This window comes from Convolutriloba macropyga, chromosome 14 (assembly GCF_964194025.1).
Source record: "Convolutriloba macropyga chromosome 14, txConMacr16.3, whole genome shotgun sequence".
In the NCBI taxonomy this organism is placed as follows: Eukaryota; Metazoa; Xenacoelomorpha; order Acoela; family Convolutidae; genus Convolutriloba; species Convolutriloba macropyga.
In genome coordinates this window covers 46,803,854-46,830,083 of record NC_134481.1, presented here as the reverse complement: position 1 = coordinate 46,830,083, position 26,230 = coordinate 46,803,854, and the positions used below count along the sequence as shown (strand labels likewise).

Genomic DNA, 26,230 nt, shown 5'->3' with positions numbered 1-26,230 from the left:
TGGTTTTGATGATTAGTTTCTCTCTCTCTCTCTCTCTCCCTCTCCTTCCCTTCTTCTTCTCCAATCTGACTGTTTTCTTTCTTTTGATCATTCGATATTTTTTCTTGTTTGCAGTTTACTATGTAATTTATGTTGAAAAATTGAGAAAGGGAGAGATAGTGCAATTGCACTATCTCTCCCTTTCTCAATTTTTCACCTCTATGATTTCTTAATTTTTAAGTTTGTCTTCATCCATTTTGAAATTGCTTTGTGAATATTAAACTCTATGCGCGCAAAAAGTTACCACGTAATAGTTTCAGGCAGAAAAATGAAAACACTAATACTTTTCCATAGAGGACGAAACAACCAGATTAATTTGTTGTTGTTTGTTATCAATAGAATTTGCGTTAATTATTACCTTGAAACAATTGGCTGATAACAACGACAATATAATCTGGTTGTTGCGTCATCTATGGGAAACTATAAAATCAACAGTGGGTTGCATTCAGTTGGCCTTCATCTTGTTATTCATCGAATCGAAAAATAAGACGTCGTCAAATGCGATCCGAAAATGTTTTGAAATAAACATATGATCGTAAGCAAGACAGAATTGAAATTTAACTGACCTAGCCAGAAATAATTTTCCATCAATTATCTAATTTATTACATGACAGAATTAAAGTTCTTAAATTAACATCTAACATGCAGATTTCAATTTCAAAATTTTAATTCCGTCATGTACTAATTTAATAAAATGATTGAAAATTTTACCCAGCTAGGTCGGTTAAATTTCAATTTTGTTTTGTTTACGATCATTTTTTTTTTGTTTCAAAGCATTATTGGATCGCATGTGGCGTCATTTTCTTCCGGTTCGATGAAAATCAAAAGTGAGGTAACTGTGGTTGCTTTTATGGCAAGATTGGCACAAAAAATGATCGAAAAGTAAGATATTCTGTTTTGGAACAATCCGCAGTAAAAAACGGCGAACAAATATAATATCGAATTCTGAGCCTAATTGCCTTTGAAAATCTCATTCAGTTGTATATTAAGCTTTCATCTCCTAAAAAAACATCTGAAATTGTTTTTTATTGATCGTTTATTGAAAAACCTGGGACACGACGTCGTATGGCAAAGCAACAAGGAAGATGTTTAACTTTTCAAAACACTATGTCTATTTAAAAAAATGCTCGATTTCAACTACCCGGAGACGACTTCCCGGTTAATTAGGGACAGAATCCATTAATTGGAATGATGCACTTTTTAATGCCAGATTACCTGAATATGGCATCTTACTGACAGGATTTCTTGAATTTAATGAGCTGGTATTAAGTGATTTTACCCTAGCGATGGTTTTTGGCTGTTTAGTATGACACGAAGATTTATTGTATCCTGATTATTATGACATACACACCGGTTATTATCTGGATAAGATGACTGATAGATGTTTTCGTTCTGATGAAATGATCGTGAAAAATGCGGTTAGCGCATTCAAATTTTACATTTCCACTTAAAAAGCCTGATTTTCTCTGATGACAATGTCTCCTCAGCTAGTTTAACTTGACTAGAATACTTGAACAAAGAAAAGTTAATGATGACTAGTTCACTCACAGAACATACATTTTTAATCTATAAAATGTAAATTCAAATTTTTATAACCCTAACAAAAAGTTTGGTTAAACATCCACAATTTAATCACTTTATAACTATAAGTTTTGTCCTTATATTACTATTAAAATAACTTGTTCTATAACCTTGTACTTATTTATCTATTAGAACACGTTCATGTGATTTGCTCATTCCTCTATATATTTTCTCATTAAAAATGTTTTCTGTTTTTTCTTTCCCGATTTATATTGGTAGCCTGTTGCGCTTTCTCGAGAAACTTCTGATCACTGATGGATCACTCCATTTAGATTGACACGTATACTTCGGAGAAAACTGTACAGTTGTGAATTTTCCTCTCATCTCATATTTTCTTCAAAGTTTGAACGTTTTTTCAGATATTTAACCTTTTTTTGTAATGCTTCATCAAATCAAAAAATTTGAGATGAGAAGCTTTTTGATGAAAAACTCTGTAGGTAAAAATTTTTCTCTGATTAGCAGGTCCCTTGCACTTTCAAATTTTTTACGCATATGGCAAACCTTAAAACCCCATTTTATTTGCGTATCCATTCTCTAGAGTGATGAGGCCGACAAGGGTTGGAAAAAAATTGCAATAAACATGAAATCTGACAGAACTCGTGATATAAAAAGTACAATTCTGACTTTTAATGGTAAAAGATGTGTCAATAAGTACATTGACATAATAGCAATCGCCATTTTTGTCAACATTTTTGTTTAGCTCAGCGTCGAATGTCATATTGTTGTCGATCATTAAGCCCAGATGTCGGCAACTGAACTTCGGTTTTTCGATATTACCATTATGAAATTATGAAATTGCCCTATGTGATGCTTATCTTTTTGGGAAAAAAACGTTTACTTCTGAATTATCTCTGTTTAATGTTAACGAACTCGGCTTCATAGAAGTATAAGTTGTTTAAAAGATACTGTCGATTATCGACAGAAGTTCCTGATCCGTTTTGGAGTGAGATATAATGCAAGTGTCTTTTGCGAATTCTACAACTTTTTCGCCTTTCATATTTTCTCAAAAATCTTTGATATACAGCAAAAAAAGTCAGGGTTCCAAGGAGTGTTCCTTGAGGGACACAATGATTAATTGTCATTCAGTCTGATTATATGTTTCAATATTTAACTCGATGTTTTCTATTAGATGAAAAAGATTCTATCAAAGTTTTCAATTTCGTAACAAACCCGTACTTTGCTAATTTTTGGGCAAATTCTATGAGAAAATGAGTTGAAAGCTTTTGCTAGATCAAAAAGTTAGCAACAACAGTTAAATTTTTTTCTAAAAGTTTGTTTATTGGTTCAAATAATGATATGACAGTGCCAGCAGACAATTTCTTTTTCAAAAAAAAACCAAAATAATTTTTGTTTTTGTCCAAAGTTCTTCGATAAATTTTGGCATTTGTTAGAGTAGTACCCCAGAGTACCAAACTTTTTAGCTAGAATCGGTGTCACCAAAATTGGTCTGTAAATCTTCGATTCAGGGGATCACTTATATCGTAGATTGGAGTTACATATGCTTTTTTAAAGGTATTTGGAAAAACATTGTTCGCAATACATTCAATAACTGCAAAATGTAAATGTTTTCCAATAGATTTTACAGCATTTGAAAGAGCATGATAGTAGAACTCCAGGACCTGATGTTTTATTCTGTGGTATTTTGTCAATTACATCACATAGCTTTTTTGTTGTTGCAAATTTAAATGGAAAATCTTTTCTGCTTTAAATAAAATTAGTTAGCTCATTTTTTTTCTCACCCTCTTCCTTACACCAAATCTTCAAAAGGATTTTTTAACGTGTTACAAACTAGTTCTTATTTTTAAAATAATACTATAGTACTGAATTTGGGAACTATCGTTGTTTTTCACTTCTTGTTTGAGTTTCGTTTTTCATAAATTTCCATTATTGCTTTAAGTCAGGAAGGCTCCCAATTATTTTTTGTATACTCATTACTTGAGTTTCTCAATTGTCGATTAGAAGCATTTTTGAATTCTCTATGCATGATCAGCAAAAAAGCTGCCTTTGTTTCAAAGTTATAAAAAATTGATGTTTTTTAATAAGTTTCAATAACTCCTTAGATGTAAACTTTTTTCGTTTGAACTTTTTATTATTGCTCCAATTTTTATAGGTGCTAAGTTATTCAATACGTTTGTGAACAAATGTGAAAAAATTCGATAGGTGGAATTTGTTTCGTTTTGTTGATACATATGTTCTTCAATTTGAGGCTTCTAGTCTTTTATATAGTTCAAAACTAGAAAAAATTTTCGTATCTCTGTAGAAAGGTTGCACTACACTTTTTTCATTGTCGACTTCCAAAGACAAAAATATTCCGAAAAATTTTCATTTCAAAAATTTGTTCTAAACTATTGTATGAAAAATCTGATTTTTTTTGGTTAAGCACTGATCAATTAGTTTTGTATTGTTTCTGTTAGTCCAATTTTCAACTTGTATGTACAATGTCTAACCCTTTATTGGAAGCCATTTCTGTCAACAGTTCTTTTTTTTGTTGAATTTAATTGAAATTGTATTCTCCGAACAATATAATGTTGTCTGTTACTGAATATGCTCCTGACACTTCTGATGTCATTTCGTCAAGAAAAAATTTATTTATACGTTTATTTTAAAAAATTGAAGAAGCAAGAGATTAAATAGAATACTGTGTGAACCCTAAAACACCTGTTTATGGACGTATATGTGGGATATTATTTGCATTTTTTAGTAAAATTGGGATATAAGGTTTTTAGCAAAAATTTTTGTTTTCATTTTCTTGGATAGAACCTTCCGTTTTCAAATTGGGATAATTGTCCCCGTTTTAAATTTTTTTTTGTTTTAGTATATCCCATCTAGGTGCTATGGCAGTTTTACTCTAAAATTTTTAAGTTTTGCTCTCTTTAAAATTTTAAAACAAAAATTTACAGACATCTAGGAAACCAATTTATATACTTTTATATTTTAAATATACTTTGCAAAGCGAGCTGCAAATTTGTTGAGAACTGCGAGCAACAATTAGAAGTCAGAAAGAGTTGATGAAAAAGTTTACTCTGGTTGGTTCTGATTTCTCTAACCTCGAACAGGCTTCATCAAGTTGGCCCGATCAACGGCAATTTTGGCCTGTTGGTGCGAACAGAGCTCGTTTGGGTTACCCACCTCGTCCCGGGTAGTCAAGCCGTTCCAGTTACCTTTGTTTCAAAATGATTAGTACAGACACAATCAGCTGCTATACTTGTTTACCCACGCATAAATTCTGTCCGCATAAAAGATAAGAAATGATTGTTCTTGAACATAATTTCCTTAGGGAAACGTTCATTATTACAATCCAAGAATTGGACTGTAAGGGGGCTGTCTGTTTTGTAAAATTTGTTTTTACACATATTTCAGTTACTTTGATCTTTCAAAACGGGATAGACGGGTGAAGTCCAGCAAGCATTAAGTTTCATTGGAGTCAATACGCTGGTTTTAGTAATTTTCAAGGGCTTAGAGTGGTGCAGCTGCTGAGAGGGCCTGAATTCAAGGATAAAGGGTCATTTTTAGGAGTTCTTGAGCACAAAATGCTGCTGCAATTAGTCGTTTTTTGTCTTTTTTGAGCTTTTTATTTGATTAGTCTTGAATTGACCTTTGCCAAAACTAATAAAGGTCTGTTGCAAGATATAATTTTTTATGACAATTTTATTAGCGTTGCGTTTTGGTACTACAAAGATAAAGAAGAGAAATTATTCTAATTATTGCAATTTTTCCCAGTTTTTGAATTTTTTTGTCTTTTTTTTAGTTTCGCCGATTTCAGGGTGTGAGGAAGCTCTAGGAATTGATAATAGCTTACTGCATAGCTTCTGATGGCAATAGAATGGTTTTCAACATTTTAATAATTTTGACAATTTTTTGATAAATTTTGCAAATTTTTTCAAATTTTTATTTGAAATTATTTGTTTTTGTTCAAACTTACTTGTCTCAACGACCAGATAACACCCTCTACGGGTTTTTGTAAGTTTCAGAAAAAACTTGAATTTTTCAAGCTTTCTTAGAACCATATTCGTTTACCGAGTTTATCTTTATGAGCCAATAAAATTTTCTAAAACTTTAAATACGGTTAGTGGACAGCCTTTAGAGAAAATGAAATGATTCTGAAAACGTTAATAACACAAATTTTAGCAACATTTGTTTAAAATTCCAATCGTATTTATTTATTTTAAAAGTTTTTGTCATTTTCCAAAATTATTGATCTACAGGACAAAAAACAGTTTGAGAATTTGCAAATAGGTTACTGGACAGATTCGAGAGATTAAAAGGCTTTGAACAAACTAATTTTACGATATTTAAACACTGTTATTAAATTGGTCAAGTTCCATTTTTAGGTCATTGTAATTCTTCTCGATTTTTTTTATATATGGAGACCAACAAACCGTTTTCAAGGTTGTTGCGTAAGTTAATGGGGACTTTAAAAAAAACACATTTCGGCCTTTAGGGAAAAAGCTTCAAGTGTTTTAGAAAATATTTTTTAAATGTATGATTATTTTAGGTTCACCACTTTTGAGACTGTTTGTTTTTGACGGCAATGTTCAATCAATCTGCTGGTTAGAAACAGTAATTGTATATTTTCATTTCATTTCTTTGGATTGTATTTCAGTACTTGTTCCCCTACGTTTTTTCGTAAGACAAAAATTTATCAATGACTTGAAACTTCGAAAACGGGATAAATAAGTAGCAACCAGTGGGCAATAAGTTTCAATAGTGGACGTACACTGGCTTTAGTACTGTTTCGAGTTCTTAGAGTAGTGGTTGAGCTGCTGAAAAGGTCTGAATTCAAGGCGAAAAGATCACTTCTTAGAGCTTTTGAGCACAGAATTATGCAATTTTTCATGTCTTTCTTTATTTGTCGAAATTTTTTGATCCGTTTAATATTGACGCTTGTCAAAAATAATAGTGATACTTTGTAAGACATAATCATTTTTTATGGCCAATTCAAGAGCTATATTGGTACTGCAAGCATAACATAAAGCCGCAAAAATATACTAATTTTTGCAATTTTTTCGAATTTTTTTTTAAGTTCTTGTTTTATTGAGTTCTACAGCCTCAGGTGCCAAAAAAAATCCTGCAAGGTTTGATAAGAGGATACTACATTAATTTCTGCAGCAAAATTTTGGTTTTCAACCATTTAAGATCACAAATTTTAGCTTTTTGTGACCAAAATTGCAAATTTTCCATGATTTTTGAGAAATTTTTTCTGAATTTTTCAAGCCCCAGAGGCCAAAAACTTCCTTTAGGGTTTGCAAAGAATTGCGGCATTACTTTTAGGTGAATTGAATCAGTTTGCAATAACGGAGTACCACAAAATTCTGCAATTATTTGAAATTATTTTAAAAATATCGAAAAAGTGTTATCATATTCTGAGTTCAACAATATTTACGATCAATTGCAGACAATGAAATTGTCTGCAGTTACAAAGTTTAGCAACATTTCGAAAAATTTGAAAATTTCCTCGAAATTTTTGTCAATTTATGAGCATTTCGATCTTTAATGACCAATGAAAGTTTTTTAGGTCTTTCAGATTGTTTACTGGACAGATTTGAGAGACAAAAAAGATGGCTTTGAACATAATAATATTGCGATGTTCTGAAAAAAAATTTTATTGTTCATTTTTCAATTTTTTGAAATTATTGACTTTTTTCTTGAGTTTTTCTTGTTTAGTGAGCAATCAGCCACTTTAATGGCTTATGCGTAGGTTAATAGAATATTCAAAATATCAAACTCGGCCTTCAGGGTAAAAGCTTCAAAAGATTTAGAAATGTGATTGTTTTAGTCTCTTTGTTTATTTTGGTTTCTCTGTTTTTGAGACTGCTTGTCTTTTTGGCTGGCATTGTTCAATTGATCTGCTGTTCAGAAACAGTGGTTCCCAGTTTTCTTTAATTTCTTTGTCATGATTTGTCCTGCTATGTGTTATTGTTTCTTGTTCCCCATGAAGTTCCCCATGAAGTTTATCGTATGCCATTTTGAATCGAGCAATGAGAAAATTTCAGCCTGTATTTTTTTTCTTTTTATTACCTTATTTCGAAAATTTTGAAATTATCCCGGTGTCCTTTTCTACGCTGAACGCTGAGCGAAATCACTAAACCAAAAAACCTGCTGACTTATTCGTATAAAATTTCAAGTGCCATTTTGTTTTAAAGTATTCTAAAGTATTACTTTATTATCCTGGTCTAGGTTAATAAGGGGATCAATTTTAATCGAAATTTATCGAAATTTGTATGAATAAATTAGAAAAATCCTTTAATTCTCATGCTATTTTTTTAAGTAAACTCCAATTCTGAGGTCAAAGTAAATAATCAGATAAGAATTATTCAGATTCTTTTAAAATTAAACAAGTTGATGTAAGAAAAACCAGTTAGAACCAATTGGAAAACACCTTCAAAAAGATCTTTTTTGACTGTCCAAAAATTGTAATTTTGATTGACGTTGCAGTGCACATGAGACCAGTTCAATTCAACCAGCTACAATAGTTGCAACTTCGAGGCTTTTCCCGGAGACAAAAGTGGCGTGCAATTCAAATAAATAACTCATTTTAACCAAAAAGGGGACCGTTTCTTTGTTAAAAAAAACATATATTTGCCAATGATGTCAATTCACGTAAATAAACCGTAAGAAAACAACGATGCGTTTTGACAACCAAGCGGTTGTGGAAATTAACCCCCACAGAAAAAAAACCCACTTCATTTTAGATAGGAAATAAACTCCCACGGAAATAATCCCCCACGAATATAAACCCCCACCCAAAGGAACCCCCACTTTACTATTAAAGAGCTGCACATTTAGCGCGTTTGGCCATGCCTCGCGGCCATGGCCATGCCTCAGCGGCCCGTGGGACTTGATATGAAACTATCACAACCGAACAAATTATAATGACCGAAACTCGATTTTAAAATAGGAATTTATTTCCGTGGGGGTTTATTTCCGTGAGGGTTATTTTCGTTGGGGTTTATATCCTATCTAAAGTTAAGTAAGTTTTTTTTATGTGGGGTTTTTTCCTAGACCCCAACGGAATGCTGGATAGCAGATTAAAAAAAACGATGGAAAAATTCATAATTTCGGTGTTATCTTAATTTTACCTGTCAATTTTTTTTTCTGAATTAAGGTCAATTCCTCCAATTAATAACATTAAAAAAACTTTAGCGTAAATTAATAGCTTTTATTAAATAAAATGGCAATTCTTTTTGTAATCTTGCTCTAAATCTTGGATGCCTCAAAATGTTGGAAGTGATTAGGCCTTTTTCAAGCACTATTGGTCAAATTTTCAGAGTTTTTGGTTAATGACTGCTGTTTTCATACCATTTGAAGAAATGCCATCTTTAATTAGAGCGCTCGTTTTGCGAGACAAGGTTCAGAGCAAAGTTACTTATAGCATTTGAAGTTCTCCGAGACAAACATCACGTCATTTGAAAATTCGATGAAAATTTGATGAAAATACTATTTGATATCGGCATCTTTGATGATAATGAAAATCATTTCAAGAATACGTCGCTATTTCATATTGGATGCCTTGCTTCCCTTAGCGTCGAATAATAAAGTTGACATGATTGACGGCAAAGCGGTAATTAAAGTCCCGTTTTAAGTAGATTTTGTCCTTTTTGTGTCCGTTCTTGCTCCACTTCAAATCAAATATCATAACCTGACGCCACAGTAGAAAAACTTTAGTCAGAATTTGACATCACTATCTTGCTTTTTTATTAATTGACTCGAGTTTCCGATAAAATTATTAGTTGTTTTCTTAGACGATTAAGAAGTAAAATTCAAAATGAAAAACTTGACACTTGGTCTCCTTACTAAAAATTCTTGCTTTCTCGGTCCAAATTTTTTCCAAAGCGGTAACTTGCTATAACGATTGTTTTGTTGAAAATTCTCTAAGAAGGTTTTTCTTACTTTTCAACCATTTCGCTGTTTTCTACTTATGTTGATCTCAAATGAGAAATCTTTTTTAATTTCAAAATTGTTTTGAACGATTTTGCATTAACCAAAAATTACCAGTTAACGCTTTCTATCCCATATTATCTCACCGGAAAATGCATTAGAATGTATTCATTGCCGGTTTTGGGATTGCAAGGACAAGTTCTGATAGCGTCGTCTTTGACGCCAAAAAAGAATATATTCAAGAATATTTTGCCATCTTCTTGCGCATTACTTGCGTCCCTTTAAATTGGATCAGATAATTGTAAGTTTTGACAGAAAGAAAAGGAAGGCGAATTTTAAGTTGGCTTTGAAATTTCTTACCGCGTTTGTTACCTTACTTTGGAATGAAATTTTGCAATTATATGCCAGAAAAAGATCCAGTCTGAGTGTTTATTGTATTTTGTTACTCTTCTAACTACAGTTCAAGTTAGTTGATTACAAAAACATATTTGTTGCGGAAAAATAATTTTTGATTGTTTGGTTGATGGAAATGATTGTTTGATTATAATAAGAATTGCAGTATACTCAACGTTCAACTGAAAATTTTTTACTAGAGGTTTTTTCCCTCCCTCTTTCAATAGTTTTGTATGCAATTTCGATAATTGGTTTGGACATTAACTTTCCGTCATGACTCTCGTGGTGTGAGAAAAAAATTAAGTTTGTCAGTTTTTAAATAGTTCTGCTAGAAGGTATCTCTAACTTATAAGGAGTAACATTGGCAGAAAACGTTTAATTTCTCAAAAAGTTTCATAATTGTGACGAAATCTTATTTTTCACAATCCATTTAAAAATTTAATCTTCTTTTTGTTTTGTCGTATTTTTGTGCACCTTGTTTTATTCATTATTCCTATATTGAAATTAATTGCTGAGCCCTATATTAAAATATAAAAGTCCCCATTTTTAAACATTTTATATTATTTTAGTACTTCTCATCCCGCTGCTAAGGCGGTTTTACTCTAAATATTTTGGAGTAATTTTTTTTACTAGCAAAAGTTTCAAGATAGATCTACCTGCGAAATTATTTGCAAAATGAAGGTAGAAATACTTAGAATCGGCAGGTAAAAAGGTAATTTCCCAAATTGACCCGTGACAATCCTAAACAAGTTCTTTTCTCATGATGAGGTATCTTGATTGCACGCACCATGAACTAAGTTTTTAAAGGGACGATCCAAGTTCCAACAAAAATTAAATTTCTGCTTCGACAAAGTTTTGCTAAATAGAATACATTCAATTGCACAGCTTTGTTGTATGGAAGTCCAAAACTTTTCCTCTTCTTTTAATTATTCCAACAGCTTACCTTTGACTTCTTGAAGCCTTCATAATCAATACTAAGTTATTTTTGCAGCTTTTGAGGACCTTAAAAATGACTTTTTGAGAAACTGTAGGTATAAATAGAAAGGAAACTATTTGTTCTGTGGTCACAAATATCTAGCCATGCAAACAAAAATTCAAAGTTAATGTGAGTTAATGTAAGTTAATGTGAGTTAATGCTAAACAACTGTACCATTACTACAATTGATGGGTTAAAATTTTATGTGTAGATACCTCCAATTTAATCAGTGTTCTCAATAAATTTACGTCAGATTCAACATACCTCTTTTGAATCTATTGTTTTGAGCTTAAAAGTACTTTTAAAGTTTTGTGGCAGTTTTTTTGTTCATTTTATACTTGGCTAGGAGATAGAGCCACGAGGAACGGAAAAGAACGACAGAATGGGTTATGAAAGTGTGCCTAAAAATCCGATATCTATGCCTACGACAAGTTGGAGTAATCGTTAGCACACAAGGATTGCAAGTAAACAATGCTAGTTCCAACCTAACACTTGCTCATTAGTGAAAAATTGTTGAAATTTTTTTCTATAAATTAGCTACTGTTTGCCAAATTTGGCAAAAGTTTTCATCAGTACGAAAATACTTAACAGTTATGGCATATCCCTAATTGCTGCCTAATTTAAATTTAAGTGACTCTCGCAATCTTTCTGCAGTCTTTTCACAGTTTGCACCCATTTTTGCTTAGTTTTTTAAGGATGGTAACATAGTGTCTATAGGTTTCATAATAAACAAAGAAATAAATTGAAGGATTGCTTGAATTGAATTTTTCCGCTGTAAGTTTTTTTTTAAAAAAAAACAGCTTTCCTCATTAAATGCGCTGAGATCATCTTTTTTTTGCAAAATCCGCTGAAACTGGTCACAGTCACAAACAAAAAATTTGATGACTTATCATTCGTTTAAAAAAATCAATTGGTTTTTTGTTTTAATGTAGTCTAAAGTACTGCATAACGTGGTCTAGGTTATTAAAGTGATCATTCTAATCGACTTTAATCCAATTTTGTATTAATAAATTACAAAATTCCTTCAACTCTTTTTCTGAAATTATATAAATTGATGTAAGAAAAATCAATTAATTCTAAAAAATACTCCTTCAAAACTAACTTTTTTGACTGTCCGAACATTCAACATACAAAAAAAAACATTTCAATTCAGCTACCTACCATAATTGCAACTTCGAGGATTCTTTAGGAGAAAGTTGTGGCATGCAAATCAATTTAGTAACTTATTTTAACCTAAAAAGTTGGACCATTTTTTAAAAAAATATAATTGCCAATAATGTCAATTCATGTATAATCCTTGACAGAACAAAGTTACATATTTTGCAAAACCACACAAGCAGTTGATAAAAGTTTTGTATTTTTTTCAAAATCAAGTGCTGGAATCATATAAAAAACGATGGACAATTTCAATTTTTTGTGTTGTCATAAGCTTAAGTTCTCATTCCTTCTAACTGAATTAAGCTCAATTCTTCAAATTATTTACATTAGCGTATATTAAACAAACTGGCAGTTCTTTCTATAATCTTGCTCTACAAATTTGATGTTTCAAAAAGTTGGTATTAATTAGGCTTTTCAAGCATTATTGACAAAATTTGTAGAATATTTGCTTAATGATTGCTTTTTTCATACTTTTGCAGAACTGCGATTTTCAATTATAACGCTCGTTTAATGAGGCGATTTTCATAAAAAATTTTAACATTTCAGGTTCTCGGAAACAAATATCACGGGAGTCAATTGAAGTTTTTGTTGTAAACATTTTTTTTTTATTTCGCCATCTTTGATGATAACGAAAAATATTTTTTAGAGTACTTTGTTTTCTTATTTTGGAGACCTTGCTTTCCTTAGCGTCGAATCATAAAGTCGACACAATTGAAGGCAAAGCAGTAATTGAAGCCCCGTTTTAAGTAGGTTTTGTCCTTCTAACTTCAGTTTAGATGTTTTAGGTGGTTGCAAAATAAACATTTGTTGAAGAAAAATAATTTAAGGTTGTCTAGTAGATGAAAAAGGTATGAAACGCAGTATGCTCAACTTTTAACCAAAAATAATTAATTAAGGGTATTTTCGTTAATGCTCGGTGTTTTTTCTCTGCCATTATCAAAACTTTTTTGTGTGTTCAATTTCAAAAAATGTTTTGGATATTTATTCTCCATCATTACTCTCGTGGTGTGAGAAAAAACTAACAAACTAATAGACAACTACTTTTGTTGCTCTTCTCAATTCTACTCCTCTTTTTCCCGTTTTTCAGTTAGATTATTTGCTTGAATAATTTGTGGAACTAAAGTCCAAACACAGTGGGAGACCATAGAGTCCTTCAGTTTTCGTCAGGTTGTTTTTGTACTGCAATGTTCCCTCATTTGAGTATTTTCAGTTAAAAATAAAAAAAATAAGGCGAGTTGATACTAAGATATTTATAAATGTAATCTGTTTCGCTAACTATTGGTTTTCTTCATTTTCAACACAATATATTTGATGATCTTGATAAAAACAGAATATACTTCAGTTTTTTGTTTCAAAGAGTCAGATGATTATGGAACAAGTCAGTCTTGGTTTGAAAATTTTTTTTTTGATAATGGTACTTATGATGAAAATTTGAAAAAAAAATACAAACTCTGTACAGAGCTTGTGCAAACAAAAATTTTGCACACTTCAGATTTGGTCTGTGTTTTTGGGAGAACTTCGGAAAGTTTTTAAATAATTTCATCAATTGGTAGGAATTTTTATCTGCTATAAATTTGCAAAGAGGTCTCATTACTCGGCGTTTTTTCTCCGTCATCTAGTTGACACAAAGCAGCACAAAAAATGACAATGAGAAAGGGTCGGAAAATTATGAGCGATTGAACATCACTGAACCTTCCCGGGTCGAGGTGTCACCGCCATTCAACGCAATATTATGTAAGTTAACCGGTGAATGCGGAAAATTTTGTAAGATAAGCGGTGAATGCGGTGAAATTACATAAATCAGGCGGTGAATGCGGTGAAAAAACATGTATCGCCTGGTAGCGATGAAGTTACATAATTTCACCGTTGAATTTAGCGGTGAAATTACATAAATTTACCGCTTCGAAAAAATTGCCTAAATTGTGTGAGATCAGCAAAGAAGGCGGTGAAATTAATGGGGAGTAAGGGAGGAATTGTTAGTTTTACCCTCTCACTAAAACTACCCCTTAATTTACATCTTTTTGACAATTTTTTCTAAGCGGTGAATTTACGTAATTTCACCACTAGAGTAAGCGGTGACCTTACAAAAAATCATCAATATTCACCGCTAAAATATGTAAATTCACCGCTAAAATCGCAAATCGTACAAAAATTCACCGCGCATGTTTTACAGAAAGTAGAGTGAATTTGATTTATATTCAAAACAAAAATACTAGCAGTTGGTGAGAGATGGAGCAGTGGAAGACGAAGTGGAATACATGCAGGAGGTGAGAGGTTCGAACCCTTGTAAGAGCGGTGAAATTACATATTTTAGCGATGAATTGTGGTGAATTTTGTAAGATCACCGCTTACTCTAGAGGTGAACTTACATAATTTCACCGCATTTCACCGCAAAATTATGTACGAAAATTGCGGTGAAAAAACTAATTTTTCACCGCTTATCTTACATATTTTTCCGTTTTTTTCTCGACCCGGGTTCTGTTGAATTACAACTTACTATTTAAATTAAAACAACATTATATCAATTTCAACAGTTGTATAAATATTTAATAGTGCAAAATAGAAGCACCACAGAAGCTGAAAACGAACACAACTATAACCGGAACCGGGGAATTAATTGCCAGATGAATTTCGTTTCAATAGAGCCACCTCACCCCTCACCACCTCCACTTTTGGACCAATGGTCACTATCCGGTTAGGGCAACCTCCCCCTCCTGCACCTCTGGTTAGCAGCGAATCAAAACCTCATACACCTTGATCAGACATGCTTGATTTTGATAACTTGAAGAATCTTTCCGATAACTTGAGACACCAAAACTTGTTGATAAATATTGATAATATCTTGGTAAGATCTTATCAAATTAAACCAAGAAAATTTCTTGAACGCACGTAAAATCTAGCAAATCTCGATAGCATTGTTTTTGCTTGTATTCCCCCATAATTTTTCAGAAAATCTTGAAGTATAATTAAGTTAACGCACTCGGTAATGATGTCCACTTTTCTTGTAAATTTTCTTAATTGATTCTTGTCTCAGTTTTTCCCGAACTTGAAGCGAAACTTCGGGTCTAATTTTGATTTCATCGATTAATTTCTTCCGTATCGTTTCATTTTGCTGCCATTTTGTATCTTCGCAAATGTTTTCAGGCCAATATTGCAAGCGGATTACGTAACCACAGTTCTTGACATCATCAATTGTACCATTTAAGGAAGTTTTATGATTAAAAAATTCGTCTAAACAGCTTGGCCGTGGAAACTTATTTTCACGTCGAAGTTTGTTCAACAATTTGACCTTGTTGCCGTCCCCATATAGCGTATCACTGCTGAACAGTTTGAACAAACTACTTTCGTTTCTGGAAACAGCAATTTGGGCCTCGTCTTTTTTGGCGAAATATTCAGAAACGAACTCTTGATTGTCAAACATTTTTGAATCCACACTTTTCAAATGGTCCAAAAAAGAGAATTTATCAGTTATAAGTTTTCCTTGACAATCTATAACGCGAAACATGGTGATCGCTCTAAAATTGTATTTTGAATTCTTGCTATCAAGAAAAATTGCACTCAAGATTTGGGTTAGAGATTCCTTTGTTATAAAACTGTTGCCGTCCAAGGGTAAAATCCAAGAAGGTTTTGGCACTGAGTTAGCAGCAAATTCAATACCGAATTGCCTGGCGACGTTTACTTTTTTCATCGAGGACAAAACTGCAGCTTTATTATCCGGATCTCTGCAACGTGGCACGACAGAAAATTTTTCGCCGTTTTTGCTAAGTGTTGAAATCATAATTCTTCGCTCATTGAAATTGTTGTTGCAACCAACAACCCATAATCTTTTCACACATGGCTGTGAATTGTTAACTTGAGTTAAATCTAATTCCTTTAAATTAGTGTAAGCAAGACTCAAAAAAATAATTTAAACAATAATGGGATCCCCAATTTTATAAGTGGATTATGCAAATTGTTCTTAGCTATTCTACTTTGCGGTCTTTTTAGATAGATAAATGTCATATAGAGAGGCGAAGGGCGCCGTTATTGGTCTTAAAATCTCTTACTAAAAAGGCTCTCCAGTTTCAGAATAACTAATTACTGAATGATGTATTTTAGATAATGTGTTAGATAATGCCGATTATGTTATTCTTAATCTTTGATTGACAAAAGATTGACATTTTTGACAGCGATAATTTCTTAGCTTCAATTTATAAATTATATATTATTACTATAAAATGAGATTGTCTTCGACATCCAAGGTTGAGGTCTTTGTTAAAATCATCACCCAGGTCGAGGTGTCAGATGGAAGTTCTGATCAGAATCAAGTCGAACGCAAACGGTGTGTTTCCAAGCCCAAATTTGAGGAATTCAGTATTGGTTCGAGCGCACAAACGTCCGGACAATGGTCAAATTTTGGTCTGATCAGAGGTCATTTTGGTCAGGGTTGGTCTGATTAGAGACAGACTCAAGCGCACACTAATCCGATCAAAGAACAGAGTGGAATTTGAGTGGAATTAGGTCTGATCAGAGACAATTTCGAGACCATTTTTCTATTGATTTTTTGTTTTTTTTACTCAGATATGTTGGCTCTGCTTAGAAGCAACAAAAAAGCAGCATTCTGATCAGAGACTTATCTAGAGTCTGATGCTTCTGAACAGAAGCAAAGGGGTCCAGCTGATAGCGCATGCTGGTCCCCTTACAAGAAGATTTTGATTAACTGCAGATCACGAGGTATGTTTTTTATGGAAAGCTCTCTAAATTAATCCGTTGAGTCTGGAATATGCACTAATGGTATGCTAAACAAATTTTTACTCAACAGTTGGGTTTCATTTTCATTATCAATACGTTCACAATTGGCTTTTCCTTAGTTAAATTTAATACTACAAACTTAAATTTTTATCAAATTCGTTCATAGTGAAAACTCTTTACTGATCAGCATATTTCGAGCGCAATTGAGTCTGATAGGAGGCGTTTTCGAGCGCACAATAGTCTTGTCAGGAGTGACTTTCGAGCGCACAATAGTTTGATCAGAAATAGAATCGAGCGCACAATCGTCTAGACAACGGCCTGGAATTGGTCTCGACCAGGGTCGCAAAAAATTCAATGGTCAGACCCGATCAGTGGTCACCTGATCAGTGGTCACCTCCCTCTGGGAAGATCTCATCAGAGAACTTTGAGCGCAGATCCAGCGCACACAAGATTTCGAGCGCACATCAGTCTGATCAGAGTTTGCTTCGGTCTAAGTTGGTCTGATCAGAGACTAGTTTGGTCTGGCACCTCAACCAGGGGAATGCACCAGTGACAGGCTTTTTGGGGCCTTAAATTTAAAAAGGAATCAGATGCCTGAACTCTCATGAAGTAAAATATGCTTCAGATTGAGACTCATTTGCTTTGGACTTTGTAATGGAGGCAGACTGGGTCCCAATAGCCGGACTATTACAACGGGCCCAATCGAATTTGGGATACGTAGATCTTTGCAGATTGACCATGGAGAGGATGCAGTTGGGGTTCGAAACCTGCTAATGTACATTTCCCTAATCTATTCTGTTCTCCTCCCTCCTATCCCCCCCTCCTCTCCCCCTCTCCCCTACTGTTTTTATTCCACCATTTATTAATTGAGTGTTGTTATAAAGCATTAAAAAGTAAAAGATGTTTTAAAAAATATATGCTCACTAAGCCACTAAGCTGGGCGGAAGGGGGCAGAATAGATCCCGAATGAAAACGGAAGGGTGTAAACATAAACAATTTAAACATGAACAATTTAAACATAAACAATGGACTTGTAAAAATGATCAATTGTGTTGTAAGAAATAGAAAATTTTTAAAAATTGCGACCCTCAAAATACCTGTACACATTTTAAGCGAAAACTTTATAAAGCAGTGGAAGAAACGGTGGCTGCTAAGCAAGGAGACAGGTTCGAACCCGGTTGACGGCCCTAATTTAAACATGAACAATTTAAACATAAACAACGGACTTGTAAAAATGATCAATGTTGTAAGAAATAGAAAATTTTTAAAAATTGCGACCCTCAAAATACCTGTACACATTTTAAGCGAAAACTTTATAAAGCAGTGGAAGAAACGGTGGCTGCTAAGCAAGGAGACAGGTTCGAACCCGGTTGACGGCCCTAATTTAAACATGAACAATTTAAACATAAACAATGGACTTGTAAAAATGATCAATGTTGTAAGAAATAGAAAATTTTTAAAAATTGCGACCCTCAAAATACCTGTACACATTTTAAGCGAAAACTTTATAAAGCAGTGGAAGAAACGGTGGCTGCTAAGCAAGGAGACAGGTTCGAACCCGGTTGACGGCCCTAATTTAAACATGAACAATTTAAACATAAACAATGGACTTGTAAAAAGGATCAATGTTGTAAGAAATAGAAAATTTTTAAAAATTGCGACCCTCAAAATACCTGTACACATTTTAAGCGAAAACTTTATAAAGCAGTGGAAGAAACGGTGGCTGCTAAGCAAGGAGACAGATTCGAACCCGGTTGACGGCCCTAATTTAAACATGAACAATTTAAACATAAACAATGGACTTGTAAAAATGATCAATGTTGTAAGAAATAGAAAATTTTTAAAAATTGCGACCCTCAAAATACCTGTACACATTTTAAGCGAAAACTTTATAAAGCAGTGGAAGAAACGGTGGCTGCTAAGCAAGGAGACAGGTTCGAACCCGGTTGACGGCCCTAATTTAAACATGAACAATTTAAACATAAACAATGGACTTGTAAAAATGATCAATGTTGTAAGAAATAGAAAATTTTTAAAAATTGCGACCCTCAAAATACCTGTACACATTTTAAGCGAAAACTTTATAAAGCAGTGGAAGAAACGGTGGCTGCTAAGCAAGGAGACAGGTTCGAACCCGGTTGACGGCCCTAATTTAAACATGAACAATTTAAACATAAACAATGGACTTGTAAAAAGGATCAATGTTGTAAGAAATAGAAAATTTTTAAAAATTGCGACCCTCAAAATACCTGTACACATTTTAAGCGAAAACTTTATAAAGCAGTGGAAGAAACGGTGGCTGCTAAGCAAGGAGACAGATTCGAACCCGGTTGACGGCCCTAATTTAAACATGAACAATTTAAACATAAACAATGGACTTGTAAAAATGATCAATGTTGTAAGAAATAGAAAATTTTTAAAAATTGCGACCCTCAAAATACCTGTACACATTTTAAGCGAAAACTTTATAAAGCAGTGGAAGAAACGGTGGCTGCTAAGCAAGGAGACAGGTTCGAACCCGGTTGACGGCCCTAATTTAAACATGAACAGTTTAAACATAAACAATGGACTTGTAAAAATGATCAATGTTGTAAGAAATAGAAAATTTTTAAAAATTGCGACCCTCAAAATACCTGTACACATTTTAAGCGAAAACTTTATAAAGCAGTGGAAGAAACGGTGGCTGCTAAGCAAGGAGACAGGTTCGAACCCGGTTGACGGCCCTTTTTTGTAAAGGAAATACGCTGAATGCGCCCACCTTAACCACAACTTTTACAAAAATGCATCAATTTCAGCGCAATCGCCGCTGAAACTTTGCAAATTTTTTGCTGTTGTGTCGCTGTTATTCGCCGCTAATCTTTTGATAATTCCGTGTAAAACTTTGGTCCGGGTTCGGGGCAAATATGGTTAGTATATTATGCGTTTGTTCTAATTTTGAAATCCGCTGGTATGAGCACAAATGTTTCTACGTAATTACATACTCTCATTGCTAATATTTTTTCTAACATTTCTACTAGCATTTCTGATAATTTCATACAGGCTTTTTTGACTCCTCGCCATTGGTGCAACATCCACGCTATCCGAACATACAAGATTTTAACTGACCCCTCAAAATATATGGTTCATAGTTTCCATTGAAAAATCATATGATTCATACTGATCATTGCACTATCATAAAAAGAACTTCGTATGTCATATATGAACAATATACATTCTTTGACTTGCTTGTCAAGAAACTTCATGTCGAGTTGAGTCACAAAGGTTCTTACATGTTGAAAATTTTATTAAATACTAACAGCAATCTGTCTGAAAACTTACGTTAATTTTCTGAACAGATGGCCGAAAATGAGGTTGGATCTCAATGTGGTCAAAGACTCCAGCCCAAGCAATTCAAATCTGGTTAGGTTACTGCAAAGCACTAGGCTGAATGACGTAATAACGATTGTTGACCAAAAACTCTTAGAAGATTTTAGCGTTTTCAAGTCAAACATCTTTTCTATTTGTTCAATTGTTTCATATTTAAGAAAATCTGCAGCAGCTGATTAGTAATAATTATACAATACATAAACTATAGCTTAAGAAATGCAAAGTCAGTTTTACGTTATTAGCGAATTGATTTTTCTTCAACGTGAAGCAAGAAAAAACACACTGATCACTGCTGCATTGAGAATTCATTAAAAAGACAGTTTAATTATTTTTCAAGCTGAAAATTTTACAAATGAACATGTATAAGATTTTTACTTACAAAACATAAATGGTCACAACAAAGCCAAACAATATGCAGCTTTTTTAGATTTGATGTCAAATGCGACAATCGTTTTTTTTTTTCACGAACGCACCAAACGTTTATATTTCACAGTTAAATAACAAACTCGAAATATTATATATGTCGGCTTTGGGTATGTATTTTTATGCAGGAAGAAATTCCGAAACTTCAATAAACAGTCATCCTTTGTTATCACAGATTCTTACAAAGTTTTCTGGGCACTTTTTTCAGTGGAACTTTAACTGTTTAAACTCTTAAAAGTTTTGAAGTAATACGCTTGTGCCCCACCATATCAGTTGGAGAATAGTTTAAAATTTTTAATTTTTTAAAACTTTTTTATATTTAATAATCCAGGGCTTGCAAAGAGTGGAAACAACAATTAGGCATAGATAGTATTACCTGAAAAAGGTTCAAGGTTGCATTTTTTTTGGAAAAAATAATTATTTAAGTTTTGGAACTGCCGATCATGTTTTGTGGGTATTGATATATTTTTTTACCAATCTAGGCATCCTCCTACAAATTTTTCTACTTTAGTTTAAGATTACATTTCCATTAAGCATTTGTCATTAGTTTTTAGCTTGAATACAATTGAGGCAAGCAACGTACTAAACTTTTCAACATTTTACTGTTTTAAAAAATGTATTAACAGCAACTATGCAGACCTCGATTGTGCAAATGCGCCAAACCTTTGCAAAATTTAACAACAGTTCAGACTTACAGACCTTTCAGTGGTATTCATCCTTTTTCGGCGGCATTCATAATTATTTTGAATTTTTTTCATTTGTTCTGACACTTTTGTTCTATTCAAAATTGACTCTAATTTCATAGGTAAGTTTCGAAGTTTTTCCACTTGTTAATAATTTTTTGTCACACAGTTGTGTACAAACGTATCATAAAGAATAAAACCGTCGTCATGTTTTTAAAATAGTTTTAGTAGCTTCTGAAAAGCTCAATCTAAAAAACATGCCTGTTCGGAAAGTTTTGGCAAAAAATTGAAAGAGTTTTGAACTTAAATAGAGTTTTAGAATTTTGTAAAATTCAAAATAGTATTTACACAGTGATGACCTTTATATGTGTAATTTTTCTTGATTTTTCACTTCAGTTATTTTTGGGAAAGTTTTACTTATTTATAGTTATAAACTTTTCAAAAAAATTGTCGTTTATAACATTGCATTTCAGTATTGATGATTCTCTGATAGCTTTGGTTCCTTTGAAACTAAAAAAGGAAATACATAAGCATTAAAAAAGTGTTTTTAGGTTAAGAGAAGATGTTATACTCTACATAAATAAACTATTAATTAAGTTGACGCTTGGAATAAATATTTGAAATAATTTGAAGACTCTGATTGTATTCATCTACTACATATTATTTGATTTTGAAAATTTGAGCCTCAAACCATTGAATTTTTTGTAATTTTTCTACACAGTTGTGTTCCCTATTGTTACTATAAATGATTTCTTAAACATTATTTTGAAACATTTGTCACAAATCATAAGAATTTTTGGAAAATAGTGTTTCAGAAAGTTGAAAAGTTCTTTTTAAAGTTCTTAAGTTTTCTCTTTCCGCATTTAAGTTTTCAAAAGTGATCAGATCAGCAATTGGAAGGTTTTTGTTTCATTTTGTTTGCAGAAGTTTTTTGAGTTTTTTGTAACTTCTATTTGGTATAGCTGCTGACAAAACAAACTGCCTCCTGATGTGAATTTCTTTTAACTTCCGTTTTTTGGGCTAAAGTTTGTCGAGAAAATCTAATTTTCTGAAGACTTTTTTGAGCCGTGCTGATAATTATCAAGATCATTCGCCTAGTTTGCATAAAAATTTTGCATATACTGCTATCAGATCACAGGTAACAGGTATATGGGTTTACAAAAATGACCCCAACAATCTATGAGATTTGACAAACGGATTAATTATTGCTTAGTGCACACTCCGGCAAAATGTCTCCTTTTAATTGTTTGATAATAAGGCGTTTCGTTTTGAAAACCACCTTAGCTATAATTAGTGACAAAGCAAACATTGAAGGCAAAATGTGAATAAATCAAACCTAAATTCGTTACGTCCTTGATGTAAATTTTAGCGACAGTAGCAGTGCGTATATTAACGACTAATCCCCCAAATCAAAGAGCAAGATTAGAGTCGGCGACGAGCCCAAAGGATTACAGCCATTAGACTTTTCGCCAGAGTTTGAGCGTGTCAGCGTTTTTGGTACTTGCTCATACTTTCCTGATCTCAAAACGCGTGTGCGGAAAGTTAACTTCAGCGATGTATATATACTCTGTATATGTATATATATATATATATATATATATATATATATATATATATATGTGTGTATATATATATATATATATATATATATATATATATATATATATATACTCAGTATGATGTGGTTTAAGTTTTATAATTGGACTGTAAGGGTTTCCTGAAGTCTCTTAACTTAATGATGCACAAGCATACTGATCTCAACACATGCAGTTGTGTATTTAGGAATAGGGAAAAACCATGAGTTAACATTTGAAAACAGACCAAATACGTCCAGCAGTAAATTTGAATAATTGGGTAGGAGTGATTTGAAAAGAGTGCTTTTGTTCAGTTTTGTTCAATGTTATATTGGAGAAAAAAATGAAATCATCACATTTTTCAGTTCACAGTTTAAGTTTTTCATCTGCATCTTAAGCAAACGAGAAATTGAAGCTGTCATAAAGATTTAATTATCTATGTCTATGACTACTGTCTGTAAAAAAATAAAATTTCTATTTGATTGCAAACCTACTTCATTGGATGGTTTTTACTCTTGTGGAGTAAACATTACAAGTAGTTTTTTTGTGACAAAAACAAGCTGCTTCAAAGAAGAGTGCAAGTTCCTTTCTTCAACAATTATTTCATTTTTCAATTATATCATTCCACTCAGCAGATTGAGTTTGATTATTTCTGATGTTCTTTCTGCAAAATTCGATTAGAAAAACGGATCAATTTGTTTTCTTTTTTTTTCTCATGAGTCCAATAATTTGCAAATATACGATCTAATGGTCGATATTTGAGGTCCTCTAAACTGGGCTTGAAACATTTAGTCCAGCAGAGGATTTTAATTTCAAGCGCATTCTAAAGGTTTTAATTTGAGCTAACACATTTTTTTGCCCATTTTTTTATAGGAGTGTTTTCCCAGATTTTGAACAACGAAGCTTCAAACTGATAGTTTTTTAGGAAACGACCGGTGTCTGTTGATGTTGGAGAAACTACATCATAAAAATCAGTTATAATTTCAAACCCTCCAGATTGTTAGAAATTGAGAAGAAAGAAAGAAACATCCTACCAACGAAGAGCCTCCAGGTTCTTGTTTCCGAAATTCCAACAATTTTTTTTTCTAATATTGTTCTTGAAACCTATTGAACACCGGAAATCTTTCAATAAAATTGAATAAAAGATTGGAAATAATCAAAACCAGCAAACCATTTGGCCACAAAGCATTTTCATCAGTACAAATCTATCTGTATCAAATAGTCAAAACCTTAAGATTGAGGTTTATAGGACTGTTTATCATCAGATTTTGTGCCAATTAGGCAAGTTAAATTAAACAGTCCTCAGCAGATCCCCGTTTGTTTGGTTTTCGAACAAGTAAACATTAATAAACGAAAACGTTTAAATTGCTATGAAGCTATAATGTTGATTTGAATTAAGCCATTAAGTCAATTGTTAAATTTTTTATTCATGCCAAAGTTTCATAATTGTTTATGCGGGTGGAAAAATAACAACAAAAAGAATAAAAAAAACTTAATTTGGAAAAACTGTTTTCATTAAAAGTTGAAAAAATTTTAAAAAAATTGCAAGGGAATCTGGGAAAAATCTGAAGATCAGGAATTCTAAGAAACGAATGTTTTTTCCCACGCTGATAAGATTTGTTGGTTACCAAAAAGCTACTTGCATGGATAACAAATATTTTTTATCGACATGGAACATTTTTGAAATAGGGAAAAAGAAAAAAAACCTAAACTTCCTTGTCCATTTTTATCTAATTCTGATCCATTCGTCCGGCAATCTTCAGTAATTTCAGAAACCAAAATTTAAATCTAGGAAATGTTTTTCTGAAAAATAGATGAAAAATGTTTAGTTGACTTGTTTTCAATTAACAAGCGAGATTATCATCACTTAAAATGCAATCTAGACAACCTCGGTTGTTAACACACAATAACATAGCTTTTTGAAGTGAAATAAACTGTCTTGTGGAAATAGTTTTTTGGGCAAAAGCTTCGATTGAATATTTTATGTACCATGTATTATTAATTTACAATTAAATTAACAGATGTTTTAATCCTTTGTGAAACTGCTGTAAAATGAATAAAATACATACATAGCTTTCAGTTTTAGAGTTGCTTGAAAAAAGGATAATCATTTGGTATTTATTACAGACGCAAAAATTTAGAAAGCCGTGAAGCCGATTGTCTTACACAATATTATTTTGTAAGAAAAATTTTATGCCGGAAAACTATTCAAGAGGATGTTTCAATTTCGGAATTTCTATGGCAGGCTGTTGGCTGTTATTTTTTTTGAAAAATTACTTAAAAGCTGATGGATCTCTCTACTTGTTGGATGAAACGTTTTTCAACGAAACTCGCGGAGGACAGAGAACGTACATTGTGTTCTTTTATGATGATAATTCAGTCGAAGTATGCCATATCCATAGCCACTTTTAATTAAAATAACGCATTTTTGATCACAAGAAGAACAGAATGCATAGAAATTTTCCATAGCTCTTCGAAATAATTGCTTCTAAACGTAAAACGTACACTAAAAGGCATGACTTAATGACCAGATTTGAAAACTCAAAACTCAAAACCAAAACAAAAACACAGAAATCTTAGAAGAGACAAAAGAGACAAAATTGGAAAACTGTTTAAATATAACAACATTGAAATAGGTTTAAATATAACAAACTGTTTCCTCTGAAGATCTTTTTGGATTTTGTCAATTTCTAGGCGTTTTGAAAGTTTGAATACTTCGGGTAATTTGCGTAATTCGGCGCCAACATAGGACGTTTCGGCTGAAACATCAGAGCATTTTTTGCTAAAATGAATTTAAAAAGCTGACTACCATACCTACACTCGGCAGGACGCTAGTCAGCTTTTCAAATTCATTTCAGCAAAAAATGCTCTGATGTTTCAGCTGAAACGTTCTATGTTGGCGCCGAATTACTCAAATTACCCGAAATATTCAAATTTTCAAAACGATTCGGAATTGACAAAATCCAAAATGATCTTCAGAGGAAACAGTTTGTTGTACATGGGCTTTCTAAAGATAAGACTCAAACTTTCTTCGATAATTATATCAATCGTTAAAAATTTAAAGAACAAAATATTTAAATAAGCTAATATAGTTTTTCTTCCACTATGTGGGCAAATACACAATTTTCATTACTTTTAAATTCGGAGCTAAAATACACTCAGGCTTTCTGTCAGCAATATTAATACCTAATATGAGAAAACAGTAAAAAAAAAATCAAGATAAAAAACAACGGCTCCACTTAAGAAGTTTTTCGAAGTTCTCATAAATACATTTTTCTAATTCATCCCTAAAATAAACTTCGACCTGTAATGAGATAATAAAAAATATTTTATTGTCATCAGTACAACCAAACTTGATCGTGGACAAGAGATCATAAATAAATTATGCTTTTATTGGCCATGAATGGTATTTGAAACGTCCATTATAA

The 26,230-nt window shown here is 32.5% G+C and overlaps 1 long non-coding RNA gene across 1 annotated transcript; it reads right to left on the bottom strand.

The window, feature by feature from the left end:
- Window positions 1–14,511: 14,511 nt before the first annotated feature.
- LOC142353055 (uncharacterized) lies at window positions 14,512–20,288 on the bottom strand. Its single transcript, XR_012761021.1, has 3 exons — window positions 20,075–20,288; window positions 17,351–17,523; window positions 14,512–15,877 (listed from the first exon to the last, which is right to left on the bottom strand). It is a non-coding gene; the product is annotated as an uncharacterized LOC142353055 (long non-coding RNA).
- Window positions 20,289–26,230: the final 5,942 nt, after the last annotated feature.